Genomic DNA, 17,747 nt, shown 5'->3' on the forward strand with positions numbered 1-17,747 from the left:
TGTTCGAAAGTTCCACCAAAATTTGCAACAATGCCAAAGAAACATATCTCATAGAGGAATAAGTAGCATTTTTTGATGGAATGAATCAATCATTATGATAACCTATCAGTATATGATATATATATATATATATATATATATATATACACATATTAATATAAGTGGAAAGAGCTTAACCCCAAAGTTAATTTACCGTTTTGACCTTACAATATTACTTAAATATTAATTTATTAAAAATTAAATTTGCTAATAATCTCAGTCGTAATTTAATTCTCCAGAAACTTATAGTTGCTGCTCAACATCCTCGATGATTGTAACATAAATGTATAGTTGCTACTCAACCTCCTTGATCAGTGTGACAGCCCTTTTCTGATGCTCAAGTTTCATTTCTTTAATTAACATTTGATTCAAAACCTTTTCAGATACTTCACTCATCTATGTAAATGTCTCCAACAATATGTCATTGTCAATTAATTTGTTTCTCTTTTCTCTACTTCAATCAAACACATCATTGTTAGGTAAAAAAAAAAACTCCTTTTTAGTTGTTTTCCCTGTTTACTATGTATGTCTTTATCTAGCTTATTTCGTTACATTCTCTTTATCATGAGTTGCTCTGTTCTTGATATTGTTGTTTTTTTTATGTCACGCAAATTTTTTTTCTTTTTTATCAATAGCCACTCTGTTTTTCCTGTTTTTTGTTTATTTGTTTGTCCAACTTATTACGTTTCACCTGCAAGTGTTGCGCATAAATCAAGCTCTGAGCCTTTAAAAAAAATTGACAAAATTATAAGAAACTTATCAAATCCCTTACCCCACTCAAAAACTAACGACAACACATATGTGAAAGAGTTGGAATTTTGCAAATGTTCGGAAGTGATGGCATGTTGGGAAGTGAAATATTGGCAGGCATTTGAGGTGACTGGTGTTGGTAATTTGGGAATAGTCGGTATTAGCTGTTGGAAATGTTGGCAAAGATGTAATGCTTGGCAATGGTGGCAATGTGGTTTTTGTTGGTAAATTGGGAATAGTGGATAATTGTGGAATTGTTGGCTGAGGCAACAAGGGGATCGTTGGCAAGTTTGGAAGTTGCAGTAGGCTACGGGCAACATGATTTGGGGTGATGTTTGATCAGAACAATATTGTTATGGTCAAGAAGAGGATTGAACAATTGTTGAAAGGTGCCATTGTTGTATAATTTGCTAGATGGCTTTGTTTTACAAGGAAATTATGTTGTGTTTTGAATTGATTTGAGCTTAATTATCTCTATAGGGTTTATATAGGGGAAGTTCTTTGGGACTATATGCATAATTAGATTAGATGTTAGGTGTTAGTTAACCTTCTTGAATGTTGGTTTGAGGAAATTGATTTGGTGAAATACTTATCAGATATTTACACCTATTCCCAGTACAGTAGCCTTGAAATGAAGAATTGACATGTGAAGGGTGTAATCTTTAGATTCTAATGTGATGCCTAAATTAGATTTTCTTAGACAAGTATTTAGTTGTGATAGAAAATGTGGTAAAAGCTAGAGTGAAATGCTCTCAAATGTCCCCTGCAGTGGCCACGTCTAGTATTTAAGTCGAGAAAGTAGAGGGATAGGGCTATTTTCCACTGAGTTTCGAACTATGTGCCTATTTACCTTTGGGAATTCTCAGTTTTCATCCTATGATACCAAAAGAATTAAACTCAGTATACTTTTTTGCTGCTATTCTCAGTACTGTAACCCTGAAATCAAGACTTGACTTGTGAAAGGTGTTATCTTCAGATTCTAATGTGATGCCTAAATTATATTTCTTAGACAAGTATTTAGCGGTCATAGAAAATGTGGTTGAACCTACAGTGAAATGAATGTGCCCCCTGTCAGGGCCGACTCAATAAGATTGGGGGCCTAAAGTGAAACTTAAAGGTGGGGCCTTAATATTTCATTTTTTTCATTATAAATACTTTTATTTAAAGTGTACTTTTCTATCTTTTTAGATGCAAAATTATTAGTTACTGTTCTATAATCGATTTGTTTTAATAATTCCTTTTCAATTGATAACATAGCTAATCCATTCAATTTCTCTTGACAAGTTGTTTATCTTAAATAATATTTAATCAACTTTAGTTTCGAAAAACTTATTTCAGCCGAGGCAATGTTAGAGAAACTGTTAACATTATTCTATACGCAATATGTATAATTGGAAAAGAATCAAGTTTTTAATTTGATAGAGTATTTTTATTAGATCATTATCTTCTACTTGTATTATTTCTCTTCACACTTTTAACTCAAAAAATAAATCTAAACCATCAATAGTAGAATAATTGTTATGTGTGAAGAGAGTCCAAGGTTAAGACAATGTTTTTCAAAAAATTCTCATCATCTAGTGATTTCAATTTACCACTAAATAAGAAACCAAAAATATTTTCATATTCTTCAGTTGGATTAAAAAATAGCTTCATCTACTACACATATATATTGTGATTTCGTTATCAATATTTTCTACGAATTGTTTCTTACTAAATTCAGATTCTATATTTGTTTCATATGCAATTTCCTGAGTAGAATTCATATCACTAGCTCATAATGCATATAATTTTTTTTTTAAAAAAATAACATTTATAAGTAATATTTTTAAAAATGGGCCACACAAAAATATGGGGCCCCAAGCGATGGCTTTAGTGTCCTAGGGATTAAGACGGTCCTGCCCCCTGTGCTTTGGCATTGGTAAAATTCGGGTATTTTAGTTGAGTTGGGTAGAGGGATGGGCCTATTTTCCACGGAGTTTTGAATTATGTGCCTATTGACCTTTGGGAATTTCTCAGTTTTTAAGGGAAAAAAATGTTGAAATGCTTTCCTCCTATGATACCAAAGACTCAAACTCAATATACTTTTTGAGCCAAAAGAGTGCTGAAAATATTGTGTGTGTAAAGGAGGTGAACAAGAAAAGAAGCTATATGGTTGACAAATCAGATTTATACAGGACTTACCCTGCCTTTCTGTACTATATGTATGAATAATCGAAGTAAGAGTGATTAAATGTTGTGTTTGAAACTTCCTTCACATAGCGTTAGAATTCGCCTTTTCATTCGTTATGATGTTAGAACACAACCTTCCCGGTTCACTGCTTGGTCATTATCAAATTAAACTGTGAACAACTATTCCAATGCTAGAGTCTTTGTTGTGGAACCTAGGACCCTTTATTGCTTTGTCTCAATTGTTGTAATATATTGGAATACTCAGGTTTTCTTGGCTACTTCTACGCATAGACGTGCAAGTGGTGTATAATCTGTTTAAATGCTTTCACAACTTGGCCTTTGTTATTACTTTTTTTTACAAGAAAAAATGGTATAGTAATTCTATATATATCAGAGTGCCAAGGAGGTACGTAAAGAGTACAAAAAGCAGGACTTGTGTAAATCTACATAATAAAGGAGTCTAACAAGACCATAAACTCTGTCCAGTTAGTTACAAAAATCATTTTGGGATTCTTTTCTAGCTGTCATTGCCCGGGAGGAAAGGTTGTCGTGACATTTGAACTTGTTGATCCCAAAGCTCAAAAACGAGTAGTTGCAGTCAGGGGCGGACCCACATGGAGGTTTTCAGGTGCTCGAGCACCCATTAACCTCGTATCGAACTATATATACTTGTATAGAAATTAAGATAAAGTCGTATAAAACTAAAGGTGAGCACCCATGCTACAAACGATTCAATTGGTTTGTTGGTTGAAAGTGGGTGCTCAGGTTTACATTTTGCTTCTCAGCCCCAATTCGAATCCCTCTAAACACATTATTTCTACCTTTTCAACTCTTCTCTTTGTGCCTTATAATTTCCAATTACACTTTCTTTTATTTATTTACTTTTGTCCTTGATCTATTTTCCCTTTCACATTGTCCCGCCGAATTTTCTTAAATTAAATTTTATACAAAAGTTCCAAAATTCCTTCTCCCCTTTTCAATATACTTTTACTCAAATTTTTTTATTAATTTTTTTCACTATCATATTTAAATATCATTTTTATGACTAGTGTTAAATTTGTGCATTAATATTTTGTGATTGATAGTTAAAGAAGCAATCACGATCGTAAAATCTTGAAGCGGTCACTGCTCATGTCTATTATGCAACTTAATCATGATTTTCCATGTTTATTTACTCTTTCTTTCTCGTCAGTCTAATTAGGGTAAATGAAAAGGGAAGGGAAAAATATTATGTTCTAGAACCTTCATTTAAGTTCTCCAACTCAAAAGCAAACAAATCCTCTTTCTCGTTGGTTTGCCTTTTTGGTAATTACAATCGTTCGTGAAGGTATATTGTTCCTCCTCTTTTTTTTTTCTTGAACCAATTCAATGAATTTTGATTGACTATTAATTTTTTTTAAAAAAAAACACCCTTGTTGAGGAATTTTAGCGCGCAATTATGCTCTTTGGTTAATACAAGTTTATATTAACAATAGTGAGCACCCCATAACCGTAAAATCCTGGATCCGCCATTGGTTGCAGTGCTCACGAGCTCCTTAGTTTGACTATGGAAAAGAGGTTGACATCTGCTCAAATAGATGAATTTCATTCCGAGTTACAGTTACCAGCTAGACTTTTGCTTTGCTTAATCAAACAACACGGTATATTCTACATCACTAATAAAGGTGTCAGGAGTACCGTTATACTTAAAGAGGCTTATGATGGGTCTAATTTGATCTGTAAATGCCCTATGTTATTATTAAGGGATAAGTTTATAGCACTTACAGTAAGAAAAGATATTGATTCATGAATCAGGGCTCCGACTTAGTTTATTTAATGAAAACAGTGGTTGACACTGTAGTTTGTTCTTTTTACCCTGTTTCTCATGGGTCTTGATCAGTATTGTGTTAATCAATAACACCAGTGGTCAAGATATTGGCAGTGTTGTAGCTTTGGAACTTGGGTCAACTTTAGTTGTCCCGGGCACGTTTTTTAGCCATTCTGGAGCCATATAACCCTTGGTTCCTCTAAAAATCATTTTTGTTCACGTTTGGTCTTTCATACGAAGCTTTGCAAGACCAAAATCAGCAATTTTTGCAGTGTTGTTCTTGTCAAGAAGGATATTTAGTGGCTTAATGTCGCAATGAATGATCTGGTTCTCACACTCTTCATGCAAGTATAACAGGAATCTGGCAATGTCAAGTACTATGTCACTTCTTAGCTTCCAGCTTGGTCTTTGTCCATGGCGAAAGATTAAATTTGACACAGCCCCATTTTTCATTAATTCATAAACAACAAGCCTGTTGCTTTTTTCCTTGCAGAAGCCTACCAAAGGAACCAGATTTTTGTGATGTGTTAGGCCTATCGCCCTTACTTCTGCCAAAAATACTTTATCATCACCTTGTTCAATTCCATTTCCTAATTCCTTCACAACAACTTCAACTTCTTCATCCTCTAACTTGAGAATTCCACTATAAACAGCACCAGAAGCTGCTTGGCCTAATTTATTCTTGAAACCATTGGTGGCTTCGCGCAGCTGCTGGAATGAAAATGCCCTTAAATTCATCTCAATTGCCTCTCGTTTTGGAGGGGTTTTGGCATCTCTATATTTCTTCACAAAGGGGTGATAATATATAGAAATTGCTGCAGAAAATGGAGCGAGTGCTCAACATATTGTCACACCTGCTACCAGAACACCCTTTGAAACAGAGTGCTTTTTGTTTTGAGTTATTGAAGAGTTGCAATGCAACCATGTTATTTGTAGCAGGATTAATACTTCTGGCATTCTGTATAGGCATCCTCTTCTTGAAACATGTTGAATCATTAAACACAGCTGCCTCACAAAGACAATCATTCAACACTTCCTGCCTGCAAAGCTCCTCTGTAGTATTATTGTTTAACAGATTAGTAATTTGATAATCAATTATTAGGAAAGTAAATATATTTCCTAAGTAGTTGCACAACATTAGAAGGATGAACAAAATAAAGCTATTACCATAACAAGTCAAAAGATTGTCAGCCAAAGACTTATCCATTTTTAAGTCGTTTCATTTGTAATACTTTCATTACAGTAATTTGTTTCTTTTTTATTAATTTAGTTCAATTTGAAATTATATTTATATCTCTTCATGTTGTAATACTTTTAACAAGTTTCTTGCTTTCGGCACCACCAAAATTGGTAACACTTCTCCACCTTGTATTTACTTGCTTCAGTTAACATGATATTAATACTATTGTTCGTTGAAGTTGATCACTTTTAAAATTAAAAAAGAACAATTAGTATATGTTTGGTGAATATTGTATTCTTGAGCATCTTTTTGGTTTGACCTAAAAAATACTAATTAGATAGAAATAAATCACATTTACTTCACAAATATATATTATATTAGTACATCCTAGCTACTATAGACATACAATGACAAGTGTGGACGAGCTCGAGAACCAATGCCTACCTATTAGCAATTTGAAGAAATATGCAACAGAATGGGTGATTAAAGTCTTAGTCATTCGGCGAAGCTTAACAAAAGAGTACAAAAATGCAAATTCACTGGCAACTAATATTCGTCGACGAAGAGGTAACTATTTTATTTTTTTATTATATTCATTACTTAATATGTTGACTTCTTTTGAGAGTCTAATGATTATGAGTCTTCCCAAGTGAAAGCAAGATATTCAATAGCTTTGACTCAGCAGAAGATGACACCAACAACTATTACCAAGAAGAATATCTAAATACTTTAACACCAAACGGTCTCCCGCCACCTAAGTATTGAAGAAAATACATTACGAATTACAATCATTAAGAGGAGGTAACAAAAATGTGTATGGATATATTTTGAAATATCTTATTAAATGCATGTTAGAATTAAAGGAAAATGCACTCATCATGCTGCTAAGGAATTTAGACCCTTCAAATGGCTTATGCAATGACACCCGAATGATATGCCTTTGCTTTGTCCAAAAAGTCTTGCATGCCGAAATATCAAGTGGTCATTGTGCAAAGAAGCATGTGTTTCTTCCCAGAATTCAACCGTCACCACCAGAAATGAAGGCTATCAATTTGAATTAATTTGAAAGCAATTTACAGTACGCCTTTTCTTTTCAATGAGTTTAAATAAAACACAATGTCAAACAATTCCAAATGTTAGTTTGTATTTTCCCCAACATGTTTTCTCACATGGACAATTGTACGTGGCACTCTCAAGAGGGATATTTATGTCCACAACAAAAGTACTTGTCCTAACAGAGCAACCCAAACGCCAAAAGGGCACATACACAAAGAGCATCGTCTATAAGGAAGTTTTAGGTATGATAACCTCATATACATATATGTCAGTTGTAACACAGATAATTAACTCTTTACAAATCGTACAGTCCTAACAACAATACATTGCTTCAAATGTTAGGTTTAGAAGACACAGACACACCTATGCAAACATAATCGATTCTTCATCGACCCACACTCCTTAATGCGTTCATGTCATATTCATGACAATTCTTTTAGTCCCTCATAGTGACATTTAACCCAACATTGTACAAACTAAAAACATGAGGAAAAAGAAGAAGACGGACACTTCATGCTTTATTCTATTGTCTCTTTTATTGTTTCTTTATGGTTTAATGTTTAAGTTTCTTGTTTGTTGATATTGTATTGCATTCTAATGTTTTAATATTATTATTATTATTCATAATTTACAGTACTTTCATGATTCATATTTGATGCTTCATATTAAGGTGATGTTGTTGCTCATAATTTACCACATAAATATCCTCCATATTATTAAATGCATCAATTAAATCTTTATCCCTTAACGAGATCAATAATAACTCATGCACTCATGACAAGACTATTTGATACAATGTACACTTCTACTACATCAATAATATAAGTGGGAACAATCTAAGTCAAAAGTTGAATTACGAAATTATCCTTTACCTATTAATTTATTTTCTTAAAATCATTTTAAAAAATTATTTTTCCATTTAAAATCAACTTCATAACTACACCTTTTTATTTTCCTAACGTATCATGTTATAATCACATATATACAAACAATAAATAAATAAATAATAATAAAATAATAATAATAATAATAATAATAATAAATTGTTAAAAGTAGAAAGCTCAAATATATAAAGTTGGATTACCATTTTACTCCTATACTAAATAAAAATGTTATAAAACACTTTATTAATGAAATATTAAATAATAATCACAAATTAATTTGTCATTTTTCCTTCACATAAAAAAAGTGAAATAAAACTTCTATTAAATTAGTAAATATAGTAAGTATATATATAAGTGGAACCAAAATATTTTAAAAATTGAACTGTCAAAATATCCATAAAATATTGAATGACATCAATATCCTTCAGTCAAATATTATTTCTACAATAATATTGTACAAGAATATAAATATACATTTAGTTCAATACATTAGGCTATTGGTTTGAATTTGTATATTTGTCTTCAATTTTTGTGCAACTTATCACACACTAGTTATAATATTTTCAAAGTTCTTGTACTAATTAAGCATGAGATACACGGGCAACATACATGTTCAAGTGTATTTATATATATATATATATATATAGTTATAACAACTCAATACAATTTAGCATGGGACACACGTGCAACGCACGTGTCCAGGACTAGTATATATATACATATATACTAGTATCTTCCACATTATATATTTGCATAATATATATTTATAGTTATAAATTTATGTGTACATTGAAAAAAAAAACATTTGATTGCAATATAAACTAAAAATATGTATAAGACAAGAAATCAAAATAGATACCCTCATTTCAACTACAAGCATAATAAGAATATGTATTTCTCGTGAGTTTAAAATCACACCTTGCAATAATCCTTGCAATTCATTGAGAAACTTCCAGTACATCTATATCTATCGATATCTATATCTATCGATATCTATATCTATATTCTATATTACTTTAAAAGCATGAACTGCTAACTTGACTGTTAAATTACTATAATATCCCTAACTTAGGTTGTGACTTTTTCGATGAGTTGTGACTTTTCTGATAAGTTGTGACTTTTTTCAAAGGGTTGTTATTTTTCGATTAGTTGTGACTTTTCCAAAGAGTTGTGACTTTTCCAAATGGTTGTGACTTCTCAGAAAAGTCACGACTTTTCAAATAAAGCACAAAAAACACTTGTTCATACTATCGCGTTGTGATTTTTCTATGAGTTGTGACTTTTTCAAAGAGTTGTGACTTTTTCAATCAGTTGTGACTTTTCCAAAGAGTTGTGACTTTTAGGAAAGGACATGACTTTTCCAAAGGGCTGTGAATTCTCTTGTGAATTCTCGAAAATGACATTAGATAAGGCACAAAAAACACTTGTTCATACTATCCTTTGTTGACTATAAATAAAGGCGATTCCTCTCATTTTTCAACAATTTTTTTTAATCTTCTACTCTTCTTCTTCTTGCATTTTAAAATTTTGTGTGATTTATTGTCGTTGAGTGAGTTCGATATTTAGCGAAATATGAGGTACCACTATTCTGATAAAGTAAATTTTTCTATCCTAAGAGGGTCTATTCCATAACCTCGAGTACTTGAAGAAAATAATTTTGATGATATAATAATTATTTTTTTGCTTAATATATACTTTAGTATATAATGTTCCAATATATGAAGTTAACATGATGTAGTCTAAATTCATTTATTTTTGTTTACAATTTCTCTTGTGATGTAGATATTTTCTTCTGAATATCTTTTTCAAAAATTTAGAGAATTGTCACAATTTTTTTTATGCTAAAGATAAAAGAATGACTTTATTTATCAATGTTACCTATGTGATTTAGATTGTCAGAAAGTTTGCTTCAAAATAGTATATAAACATTGCCCTTTTGTTTTACTTATTTTACTATTTCTTAATATTTCAGTATTTTAGACGAAGAAAAGTTCATATGACTTGTAATAACGTCAATTGAAGTTTGTATTAGTTTAATTTTATTATTTATTCAATGGCTAATTTTTATGAGATAAATTTTATTAATGCAAATATATATTTATATTTGGGTAGGTATTTGTATTTAAATTAAAGTATTATATATGTCACAAATGTATTATCAAGTTAACAAGATCTTCTAACTTCAAAATATATTATTTTAAAATGTTCCGAGTTCTTTTTAAAAAAAGAAACTAACAAAGAATGTGAAAATATGTGAATATATATGAATCGTTTAAAATTTATCATTTTCAAAATAATTTTTTTCTTTACAAAATAAATTTTATATTCAATAATATGGAATAAACATTTACATTTTTCCCTACACTAAATTAAAATCTAATAACTATAAAAAAAATATATTAACATTAATTAAAAGTTTTATTTATTTATGTAATAATAAAATTTATTAGAAATTCAGCTATTGCACATCAATTCTTTAGTTATAACATTATACATTCTCTTAGTTATTACTAATTATTGCTAACGTTATTCACACTCTTTTACATTCTTAGTTATAATACTATGAATTTCATAGTAATTACATTAATTATTTATATCTTTCATCTTTCCTTATATTAACTTTTGATCAATAACTTTTCATAGTATTATACCGCCTGTATATAGTGATAACACGGTGTTGTTATTTTTCCTTTGACGAATCATGCTTGGTTGAATAAATTGAAAACTATTTAAATGTATATGAACTATATGGTTGTTGGGTGTAAGATGAACATGTGATTATATATATATAATTTCACAGATATAATATATTCTTTAATTTTAATTTTTACTTTTTCTGGTAAAAAAAAGATACATTTTTCGGTTAACTATGGATAGTCAGATAACTATCTTTGATTTATGTACACAGTCAATCGAGACGTCAAATATGAGAGCCAACAATAAGAGCATCATCTATTATGTTATAACTTATAGAATAAAAATTAATATACAAACAATAGTTCTAAAAGATAAAATATAGTTGTTCTCTTCACATGTTCATGTGACGTCTAACAGTTTAACGTGGAATACACGTGCAAAACACATCTTGTTAGATGACAAGAAAAATACACAACAAGTATCGTCTATAAGGTAATATTAGTGAGATACGACTAATTACATGATTGAACCTCAGCAAATTGAAATAAATATATATATTATTGCATTTAACTAATAAAAAATTTCATTGATCATCTTCATAAGTTCGCTTAAATAAGATATATATATGACGATACGCATTGAACATTCACAAAAGAATCTGCAATATTATTTTGTGCTAAGCTTATTATTCATATTTTTGCTTAAATAAGCAATACTATTCATTATAACATATATTTTCTGAATTGGTAATCACGTGCAATGCGTCAAAAACTAGTACATAAAAAAATGTATAAAGGAAACTTGATATGAATAACAACAATATTTATATTTCAAAACACTATAAAGTTAATTTTTCCTTTTGCATTATAATATGGCCGGTTGCACACAAAAACTTCTACTAAAAAAAGGAAAGACAAAATTAGAAAAAATAATATCAACAAATTGGAAATAAAATGAAAAATTCAAATAAAAGGAAGAGAAGAAAATATAGGTAGAAAATGTTCACCTAAATATGAATAAGGAAACCTGTTGAGTGAAAGAAGAGTAATGCACAAGTGTGAGCTGATATATGGAGGAAATTGATAGATGTAACAGTCTATAATAAATATTGAAACGACAACTCTTCAATTTCTCCAAATTTTTATAACTATATGAGCTCAAGATAATATAAATTTGTTAATTTAATAAATTACATAAATAAACAACATACATTGACCGTATGCGTAGTCAATAAGGTAGTGGAAAAAACTCTTCCTGAAATTATTATTATTTCTTGAAAGTATTTTTGAACTAATAATATTAGTGCTATAGAAAAACATACAAAGCCATAAGGTACTATAAGTTTTATAATAATTATTTTATTAAATTATATACCTATTATTTATTTTTAAATATTTATAATCATTCTGGAAATGTATAAACTAATTTTGGAAAGCTTGTAAAATATGAGAAATTATTATTTCCTATCAGTTATTTTAGTTATTATTAGCACTTAGTATGATAACATTTAAAAAGGCAACCACCTTTAAATATTCATTGTTTCTTAATTAATGTAGCCAATAACTTGAAATGTTTTGACGTTTTGTTTATCTAAACATGTAGAATTTTGTTTTTGAACCTAAAACATGTAATTAAGCCTTGAGTGAATTATAGTTTTATTATTTACTATTTAATTAGCTAAATAATTTATAATATTTTGATTTAGTGAAAGGGAAAAATGGTAATCCAACTTTGAAGGTTGGAGCTTCCCACTTATAAAAGAAAGGTCAGAGTAATATAATATAATATAAAAATAAGAAGAAGACATGAAGTATAGATAGAAGAGAGAACTTTTCTTATATTCAAGTATGTCCTCCAAATGGTGAATTATATCTTTATTGATAGTGTTGAGATATTACTCTCAAAGGTCACAAACTAGTAGATACATAGTTATCCAAATGAGTTATTCTCACCTTGAAAGCATATATACATGAATACAATTAAGTCTTGAATCAATCTAATTGACAATCCACACAATTCAATGGATTTATAACACTCCCCCTTTGATGTCCCTAGATAATGTGTCTCGTTAAAACCTTACCAGGAAAAATCCAATAGGAAAAAGCCCGGTGAAGGAAAAAGAATACACACATCTCATAATACGCTTTAAATGTTTCCTCATTGAAAACCTTACCTGGAAAACCTAACTTGGGAAAAGACCATGGTTAAGGAAAAGAGTACAACGCATAATTCACTCCCCCTGAGGAAAACTTCATTTGATATCTCGGAGACGACACATTCCAATCTTATATCTCAACTTCTTAAACTTTGATGTTGGCAATGCCTTAATGAATAAATCAGCAAGATTATCACTTGAACGGATCTGTTGAACTTCTATCTTACCATTTTATTGAAAATCATGTGTGGAAAAAAATACTTTGGTGAAATGTGTTTTGTCCGATCACCTTTAATGTATCATCCTTTTAACTGAGCTATACACGTAGCATTATCTTTGTAAATTGTGGTTGGCATATTATTATTTTCAAAGAAAAAAACACATTTCCTGAATATTGTGGGTCAATGATCTCAACCAGACGCACTCTCGACTTGCTTCATGGATGGCAATTATTTTTGTATGATTTGAAGAGGTGGCTACCAATGTTTTGTCACGCCCCAAGGCTACCCCCTGAACGTAAACACAGGACCTAGGATCACGAGTGACCCCAAGCTAACCCTGAGCTGGCATATCATAAGCATACTAAAAGATTACTGAATAAAATATACTATGCAGAAGCTTAAAACCATAACTAACTGAAAGTGGGGAATACCCAATACTAATCTGAATATATAAGATTATGAGTTTAATAACAACTGGAAGATCAAATTGAAAACTAAAGCTGAATCTAGTACTATGTCTGAAAAAACCTCTAACGGACTAAAGTTGTTGGGACATGCCCCCAGCTAACTCTAGCAAAAAGGAAAACTGAATAAAACGACTAGAGTGTAAAGCATGTCTATTGTCCTCGAAGTATGAGGACTCACCACTAAAGTTGCTGAACTGGAGGTCGAGAACTGATCTATGCGTCTGGATGCTAAGTACGTGAACCTACATCATGAAAGGATGTAGCGCAGAGTATGTGTCAATACTTGGAATGTACTGAGCATGCAAGATATAGAGTATAGTTGATTAAAATATATAACTAAACAAAGCATACTAAGCAATAACTTAATCTGAACTGAATGTAAATGCTGGAATATACTGAAGACTGAACTAAATGCAATGACCAAGTACTAATTCTGAACATGACATACTGAGACTGGATGCTGAAATATAACTGAAAACCTAGTCAAATACATTGAAGTTTGACTGTGGGAGCTACTAATAAACGACATAAAATCACGTGAGCTAAACATGGAGTCCATACATACGCCCCATCGAGAGGACCCAATATACCTTGCCAGGGGTATAAAGGCATAACTTTTTTATTAGCGTTTCAAACACACCTCATCCAATTCTGGGTGCAAACGATCATTAACTAGTATAAAACACAATTAAGAGTTGGGGTCGAACCCACATGCAGTGGTACATGTTCAAATTAAACTATGAAGTACAAACGTGGTCTATTAGTTATAGGAATAGAAATTATCGAAAAAGACATGTAAACAAGTCTAAGGGGTTGACACGAATGCCAGATGGGGGGAGGGGGGTTGGTTTGCAATTATCAGCTACAACACAAACAAAACAAGAGAAAATAACAAAATAGAGAGGAATTCTCAAGATGTGATCGATTATAGGCAAATTTCACTATATAGGTAATTGAAACTACTAATAAATAGCTAATTATTAGTGGGTAGGCTGGACTATGAGTGAAATAGTTTTCTCTCGAACAAAAATCAAGTTTCAAGTGATTCATTTCGAACATCAACAAGCTTAGCCAATAAGAACCGCCCACAACCTTAATATATCCTCTCTCTCGAGTAAGATGGGTAGGATTGGGTTTAGGATTCACTCTTTTGAGTTGAACCCATATCAACCCAATATCTACAAACCATTAATCAAGAGCTTTGATTCCAAAACCTCTCTCTCAAACAAGCTAAGAACTCAAAATTAGAATTGTATTTGCAACTACAATTCATAGATTAAAACACAGTTAATAATGATTAAACCCACTTCAATATAACATTTAAATCAGTAATTAACAATACCCATAAGTTAATTCAACCCATAATCACATGACCACACCCCAAGAATTGGGGTTTTAGTCAAACATCATAAAAAGGTAAAAACAATTACCAACTTGATTAGCAATCAGCTAGGTAATAGTCTCCACGCCTTTACAATGTTCCAAAATAGTTAAGTTCAAAAACCCAAGTCAAAATCCTTAAAATTGTACAATAAGCACTCAAAAACATAGAGAAAACTCTACTCCAGAATGGGAACTATAGTATCTGAGTGAGAACTGGGTGAGAACTTCTGGGAACTGTAGGAACTCCCCAAAATTCCTTTCAAATTTTTTTTATACTTTCCCAAAATTTAACCTAAAAGTCCAGTCACCAGATTAAGTCGGACTCGCCGAGTTGTTCGGCGATCTGCCCTTTTGCTCTCTTCCATTGCCATTTTGCATTGGTTCTCTGCATCCAAAGTCCTGTAACTTTGGGCGATCCAGTGTGTTGCCGCGGAATCGATCAACGATTCGCCGATTGCCCATTTCTGTTGCCGACTTGGTTTCTTACCCCAGGGCAGGCACACTGGAACTATAGGCGAACTAAAGAGCCACTCAACGGTTTGCTGAGTAGTCTTGGCGATCACCATATGGCTTTTTCTGCACTTATTCAGCTTGTTTTGCTCCTTTTTGCCTAGTAGTGTGCTTGCCTGTCTCCTTAGCACATATACCTGAAAATTAATGCTTTAACATCAGTTTATAGCATAATTTAGGCATTTGAGGACACTAAAACTATCAAAACAAAGCCCTAAATGAGCCCAAATCTCGGACTCATCAACACCTCCAACTTAAACTTTTGGCTGTCCTCAACTAAATCTCAAGATCAGCAGTTCAATAAGGATGTCTCATATAGTGCTGCATAATACTCAACAAGAATGCACACAAAAGGTTCAAACTACACATACAATGCTTAATTGTGCACTCAAAGATTCAAATTGTGACTCACTATTATCAAGGATACTCAAGTTTACAATACTTGCATCAAATGCAAGTTCAAGCTCAACAAAGGCACTCAAATTCCCTCACAACAAAGAGGATTCCTCATTCACACAAAAATCTTCAACAATTTAAAGTCTTGAAATCACATACAACTCTCACACTAAAAAAGACGAACACATGCATGACTTCACCCATAGGATTTCCCTTATTTTCCAATCAACATTCATTTCAGCTCACTAAAGATCACAAAGTTCTTTTTAAGTCTTGTAAGAGGGCTGAGTGCAAAGGTATGGTCATTTAGGTTTATTATTTTCTACCTTCATGTAGTATGGCCTGAAAATTACTCTTTCTCCTTCTCTTCCACATTCAAACATGTTCAAACTCCACCCCATTATTCGACTAGACATGAATCACCGGATACCCCATTTTTCACTATGTTCACACACTTTATTTCATAATTCTCACTCTTTTTCAGTCTTTTTCTTTTCTTTATTTTTTTCTTCTTCTTTCTCTTTTTTTATATGGAGAGGTTTCATCTTTTTCAAAATAGTCCAACAAAGGGGGAGTTATTTTTGCACTTCTTGACTTTCCTTCTTTTTCACCACACCCCCAACTTAGGCTTTTGGCCAAAGTTGTCTATTCAAGCATATCAATACTTCATGAAGGTTTTAGGTGATGGGATAAAGAGGTCAAAGTTGTTCAAGTTTCTTCCAAGAAAAGGATAGACTCAAAAGGTGCCAAGCTAGGTTCACACATCTCACAAGGTTGGCCACAAAGAGGTATATTGTCAAATTTGGCCCACTCTTCAAAATTCTTGCCTAAGATTATTTCAATTGTTCACTTCACTCAATCAATTGGACCAACGGGGCAAGTTTTAGGTGTCATCAAATACAATGTTCAAGACGAACTCACCACACAAGGCATTGGTACCAATATCAAACAAGACTCCATACTTTTTAGCTAGTGTGAAATGTTCATTATAAGAGACTCATTCGACAACCGGTTAGTCACAACGAGATGCTAAAAGTTCACATATGGCCTATGTAACTTAGTTTGCCTCATCATAGTCGCACATTCATTGCGTTCAATTAAGATCACTATTTAAGTCATTGGTATTGACCACAATCGATACTCAAATTTGCACAAGAACAACCACAATCACACACATAAGAGGTGGCAAAATTTTTAAATTGGTTCAAAAACCACTTTTCACATCAAAACAATGGGCCACAGGCTAAGAACATCCGTAACACAATTCAACAACCAAGATATATATCAAAACCAATAATCTCAATATTCACAAAACCATTATCAAAACCAATATACACAAAACATCCCAAAGGAGGTAGGTATGGAGATACCTCACCCCACCCAACAAAATATGTAGTTGTCCTCAAATGCAACTAAAACAAAAATAGTGTATAAAAAGTAACAAAGAGAGGGGAAAACTCATCCTGCCAGGCTATGCCTAGGGTGAAGTTTGCATCTCAGTCACTCCATCTGTCGGGGCATCAGTGCCCAGTGTCTCAACAATCATGGAAATATCTCTCAGAGAGTCTTATCTAGTTGTCTCAAACATGGCACCCTCTAAGTCAGCCAGGTCCTCATAAATAGCCTCCTCACGCACACCAAGCTGCTCTTCATCTTTCTCGGCCTCGAACTCAGCAGCAATAATATCAGCCCTAATCTTATCTCCGGTAGTAGCCGGAGGCACCTCAAAACAGGCTAGAACATCTGCACTCAGGTCATCTGGGATCTCCATCGTCCCAAATAGCGAAGTAAAGTCTATGCACTTTAGATGGTCAACATCCTTCATCGGCTTAGAAACATCAGCCTTCAAGGTCGTCACCTCCTTCGTAGCACCCTCTCACAAACATCTACTCTCGTTGTGAGGGCATCAATAGAAGACCTGAGAGGTCTCAAAGCAGAAGTGATAGCTCTCTCAATCATCCCAGGCACTGCGGCCTCTAGCTGAGAGGCACGAATATCAATAGAATGGGCTAGGTGCCCCATTTTGAGAAGCATGGCTTGGGTGATCGGGGGCCGAGTAGCAGTAGTACCAGCAACAGATCCAGGGATGGGGC

The 17,747-nt window shown here is 32.4% G+C and overlaps 1 pseudogene; it reads right to left on the minus strand.

The window, feature by feature from the left end:
* Positions 1–719: 719 nt before the first annotated feature.
* On the minus strand, positions 720–5,722 carry LOC125847049 (probable LRR receptor-like serine/threonine-protein kinase At4g20450; annotated as a pseudogene).
* Between the last annotated feature and the right edge of the window lie 12,025 nt (positions 5,723–17,747).

Source organism: Solanum stenotomum, chromosome 1 (genome assembly GCF_019186545.1).
Source record: "Solanum stenotomum isolate F172 chromosome 1, ASM1918654v1, whole genome shotgun sequence".
Lineage (NCBI taxonomy): Eukaryota > Viridiplantae > Streptophyta > Magnoliopsida > Solanales > Solanaceae > Solanum > Solanum stenotomum.